The sequence below is a fragment of the Bos grunniens genome, chromosome 27, assembly GCF_055505025.1.
Source record: "Bos grunniens cultivar Pamir isolate PY7600 chromosome 27, Bosgru_T2T1.0, whole genome shotgun sequence".
Taxonomy (NCBI): domain Eukaryota; kingdom Metazoa; phylum Chordata; class Mammalia; order Artiodactyla; family Bovidae; genus Bos; species Bos grunniens.
This window is the reverse complement of record NC_141191.1, coordinates 26144334-26149590: the sequence shown is the minus strand read 5'-3', so window position 1 is coordinate 26149590 and position 5257 is coordinate 26144334. Positions and strand designations below refer to the sequence as shown.

General features: G+C 42.6%; 1 long non-coding RNA gene across 1 annotated transcript in view; it reads right to left on the bottom strand.

Annotated features, from left to right (window-relative positions):
* The window catches only part of LOC147343663 (uncharacterized), a 48406-nt gene extending 44083 nt beyond the window's left edge, over positions 1–4323 (bottom strand). Inside the window, exons 1-2 of the long non-coding RNA XR_015156343.1 lie at positions 4201–4323; positions 1466–1564 (exon numbers count right to left, since the gene is read on the bottom strand). This is a non-coding gene — a long non-coding RNA (uncharacterized LOC147343663). The remainder of the gene's footprint in view (positions 1–1465; positions 1565–4200) is intronic.
* Between the last annotated feature and the right edge of the window lie 934 nt (positions 4324–5257).

Genomic DNA, 5257 nt, shown 5'->3' with positions numbered 1-5257 from the left:
CTATGGGTGAGAATATGAGATAATAAAAGGTTTATTTAAAGGAGAATCAGAGATAAAACTCTACAATTCCCTCATCTCACAAATGCACCGTTTTCTTTTCCTTTTATGCTCTTGTGTTACATCTTTTTGGAAGCTGTTTTCTCATTCAAACCACCCCTACTGGGCAGGCATGTCTGGGAGAGCTGCAGGTGTCCCCTGGCCACGGCTCACAAAGCCCACTTGTAATCAGCGCCATCACGTGTCTCCTGACCCCCTTCCTACCCTGCTCTCTCCACATCTCTCCCAGCCAACCACCACTGCTACTTCTAAAAGGGGAAAAAAACCAACGGCCAATCAAAAGAGTTATTATCTTAAAGATTCCTTAACAAGGCCTGGGGCTTTCTAGAAAACTAGCTCAAGCTTTTGCTCTGCTGTCTCTCCTAGCCATGGGGTCCCCCTTCCCTCAGTCACTAGTCGCTGCAAAGCTTGTTGACTCTGCTACATTCTGTGGTCCCTGGGCACTCCACCAGTGTCCCTCCAGGAGCCTCACGGCCACCACTCTTATATGCCAGCCCCAGTCAGGAATGTAAATCCACACGCAGATCATCCTGACTCCACAAAGTGAAGCACCGGTGACTCTGTGTGTGATGCCAACTGGTAGATTTAACACCAAGGATCCTGAAGACAAATAAGTCGTTGTTGTTGTTGGTTTTTGGTTTTTGTTTTTTTTCCCTCCAGTCTTCTATACTTGATTATTAACTGGTCTGCCTAGGCAAGTCTTTCCCCCACTACTTGATGCAAAATGAGAAAGTTCATTCTGTGACATTATGACCTGGGAAGAAGTAATTTACTAGTAAGAGTCAGTGTTTGTAGAAGGTGCAGGGTTGGCATAGACAGATACTCTGTGTCAATTACATACTCTGGACCTGAAATAGAAGGAGGCTGCACACAACCTGAAGGCCCTAGATGGGAAGGTTTATTTTGCTCCCCAACATGACCGCACCCCACCCCATGCAGAAATCAAGCAACATCTGTCTCTTGACTCAGTGCTTGCACTCAGAAACCTGAAAGGAGGAAGCAGGTTAGTTGCTTTTTTTTTTTTCAGTTTCACCATGTGGTATACCAAGGAGAGAAATAAGGCCTCCCCTCAGAGTCCCTTGTATTGTATCAAAACAGGATTTTACTCCTGCAAAGTGCCAAAGCTGGTTATTGGTAAAATGTTCTGTGCCCCAAAAATTGTCCTGAGATCCTTTTGTGATATATTTCCTATGAGAATCTAAGAAAAATGAAAAAAAAAAAAGGAAAAGGGACAAGGGATAAGTCCACCTCACTTCAGGGGTGAATATGCAAAGGAAACACTTTTTCAACAGGTTTACATGGCAAATGTCATGTTCTTTTTAAATAAATGGAAAAAACCCTCCCCACCTTTTCTTCCCCCTATCATTGAAAAGTACTCAGGAAAACTTGATTTAGAGCACTGGCTTACCTTGTAAGTAAAAACCTCTAAGATATGGTCCATGGGATGACATCCTTATGGTTGGGTTTTGGCAACTGGCCTTAGAGGTAACGTTCCATAGAAAGCTTTCTGTAAAAGTTAACAACACAGAGTCGGACACTCAGAAGCCTACTGACCTAGTAAAACCGAAACCGAAGCTGCCTTGGGGAAGACAAGGGGAAAGTCGCAGTGATGGGGCTATTGAACCACGGTAAAGCATGCGATGTTTTCTCAACCCTGATTTATCTGGCAGCAAACAGCCTGGAGTTTCTGTGATGTTATAGAATTATGGATCCATCTATCTCCTATGGGAGTTTAAAAACCGATGGCCTTTTGAATGACTAAGCTCATTGACCTAAAGATACATGAGATTTCTCAGACCTGCTGCATCTTTCAGACACTGGCAGGTCTCTCAGAGAGACATAGGTGACCTCTCTCTATGTGTGATAAAATACATATAACATAAAATGGACTGTTTTAACTTTTTTCCAGTGTGCAATTCTGTGGCATTAAGCACATTCACATTGCTGTACAACCACCACCACCATCCGTCTCCAGAACTTCTTCATCTTCCCAAACTGAAACTGTACCCATTAAACAATAATTCCCCACTGCCCCTTCCCAAAGGCCCTGGCAACCACCATTCTCCTTTCTGTCCCTAGGAATCTGACTACTCTAGGTACCTCGTGCAGGTGAAATCATACAGCAATTGTCCTTTATTGACTGGCTTACTTTACTTGGCATAATACCCTTGAGGCAGCACGTATCAGAATTTCTTTCCCTTTAAAGACTAAATATTATTTCATCTTTCTCTTTTTATAAACAGCTTTACTGAGCATAATTTACTGAGCATAAATTTCAACCATTTTTAGCATGTGATTCAGTATTTTTTAGTAAATTTATCAAGTTGTCCAATCATTATCACAATCCGGTTTTAGAATATTTTCATCATCTCAGTAAGATCACCTCCCTGCCCATGTACAGTTCATCGTCACTCTAAATCTTTTTCCACTTTCCACCATAGGCAACCACTACTTTCTGTCTCTGAAAAGTTGACTTCTCTGGACATTTCATATATCTGGAATCATACATTTCGTCTTCTGTGTCTGGTTTCTTTCACTTAGCACTTTGCGTAATGTTTCTGAAGTCCGTCCGTGTTGCCGTATGTATCAGTATTTCGCTTTTTTATTACTGAATAGTATTCCATTGTATGGAAATGTCACCTATTGTTTATCCATTGACCTGCTAATGGATATTTGGGTTGTTTCCACCTTTTAACTATTACGAATAATGTTGTATGAATAGTGGTGTGCAAGCTGTTGTGTGGACATACCTTCATTTCTCTTGGGTAGATATCTGGAAATGGATTTGCTGGGCCTTATGACAAATTTACAGTTAACATTTTAAGAAATTGTCTACTGTCTTCCAAAGTGGATGTGCCATTAGGAGGTTTTCTTTCGGGTAACTAAACAGATCTTTCCAATGGGTTTGTTTTTATTTTGTGACCCTTCCCAATGTAAAATATTCTGCTGCTTTTCAACTCTGACCCCAGCTCAGTCAGAAAGTCAAGCAGTGGGTAGGATGAATTAATTCTTCAAATAGTTCTCATTTTCACATCCTTAACTCACAGCTGAGTTCACATTAAAACTGAACAACCTTTAAAGCGCAGAAGAAGTGCTGTAAAACATTCTATGAGACCTCTGGCAAGTTATGTTGGTAATTTAGGGTCTCAGGGTCCCACTTGTCAGAGAAGATGAGACCAAGGTGACTTCTAATGTCCATGAATGGCATCTATGGACCCACAACAATCCTTTGTTGGCTTTGAGATACTTAGTTTACACTGCCTGGGTGTGGAGGTGAAGAGTTTCTCAACCATGCCTATGCAAACTCAGGGAACTGGGACTTTCCCCTAAATGTGGACCCTAAAATTGGAGAAACAGGGAGCAACAGATGAAAGAATGACCCTTTCTCTTCCTAAGGCGAGCTGAATGAAGCGACACTGCTACTGCTGCTGCTAAGTCGCTTCAGTCGTGTCCAACTCTGTGCGACCCCATAGACAGAAGCCCACCAGGCTCCTCCGTCCATGGGATTTTCCAGGCAAGAGTACTGGAGTGGGGTGCCATTGCCTTCTCTGTGAAGCGACACTATAACCTTCTTATTCTAGTGAACTGCCTGGCATAACATGCATGGTGGACATTAATTAACATGCCTCTGAGGTCATGTTTCTTTTGAGTTGATTTTTAAAAATCTTGATCATCTGTCTGGAAGTGGTAGCATATATTACTCATTGGAACATGTTTATTTTAGGAACTGTATTAATTTCCTAGGCTGCTCTAATAAAGTACAGTCATTCTTAGCGGGGCTGGGTTCCAGGAGTGCCCCACATACTCAAACCCATGGATGCTCAAGTCCCTTATAAAATGATATAGTTCAACAAACACATTTGGCCCTCTGTATCCCTAGGTTTCACATCCTTGGATTTAACCAAACTGCGGATAGAAAGTCTTGGAAACAGAAGGCTGGCTGTACCAAAAACTGGGTAGCTTAAAACAACAGAAATTTATCATCTCACAGTGCTGGAGGCTGTAAGCCCCAAATCAGGCACTGCAGGGAACATGCTCTCTCTGACAGCTCCAGGGAAGGATCTTTCCTCCTGTCTTCCAACTCCTGGCATGCACTGGCAATCCTTGGCCTTCCTTGACTAGTAAATACATCACTTGACTTACATGGCCTTTCTCGCATTGTGTCTTCACACTGTCTTCCCTCTGTGCATCTGTCTTTCGATCCAAATTTCCCCTTTTTATAAGGACACCAGTCATCTTGGGTGGTGGTGGTTGCTCAGTCGTGCAGTCGTGTCCGACTCTTTTGTAACCCCATGGACTGCAGTTGCACCAACCAGGCTTCCCTGTCCTTCACCATCTCCCAGGGCTTGCTCAAACTGATGTCCATTGAGTCAGTGATGCTATCAGGACCCACCCTAATGACTTCATTTAAATTTGGTCACGTCTGTAAAGATCCTACTTCCAAATAAGGTCACATCTGAAGTCCTGGGGGTTAAGATTTCAACATATCTTTTAGGAGAGTGGGCAGTATGGGAACAAGTTCAACTCATAACAGTAACAATTGGGGAAAAATGAGATTTACAATAAGGTATCTGTCACTGAATGCACATCTAACTGTAATTATATTATAAAAGGGGGGAAAACTGTTTTCCTTCTTCAACACCTGATGTCTGAGTTCTATAGCACTTGAGCACAGAGAAACATAACAATCCTGAGCCCTTGACTCTCAGTCCCATGTGGGTTGAGATTCTGACATCTGCAGTCATTTTAAACAACTGTCTTCAGTCTGGGGAGAGAGAGGATCTATTCAGTGCTTGGGATAAAATATTGTAAATTATTTAATATGGTTTATCCTGAGCAGTGCTTCCTAGGACTAAAGGCAGGGAAGAATGGGATGTAGGGAATGGTTTTTTAAAAAGTTGGGACACAAGGATGTGATTCCATAATCACAGGACGGGGATTAACCCATCAGATTACTTGAATTTCCACACCTTCGAGAAGGAAGAGAGAATTTCAGGTTGGCAATTGAAAGACCTGATTATCACTCAGGAGGAAAGAGAGACAGGTGTGGGGCCGTGTTCCCTTGCCAGAGTGAACTTTAACTGGCTTGCAGAGAGTATCATCTTCTAGCAGAGGGACAGAGAGAATCCAGAGGGGCTCCTCACAGCAGATTTTCAAAAGACCTTTTTCCCTTCTCTCCTTACACTCGCAGTCCCCTCCA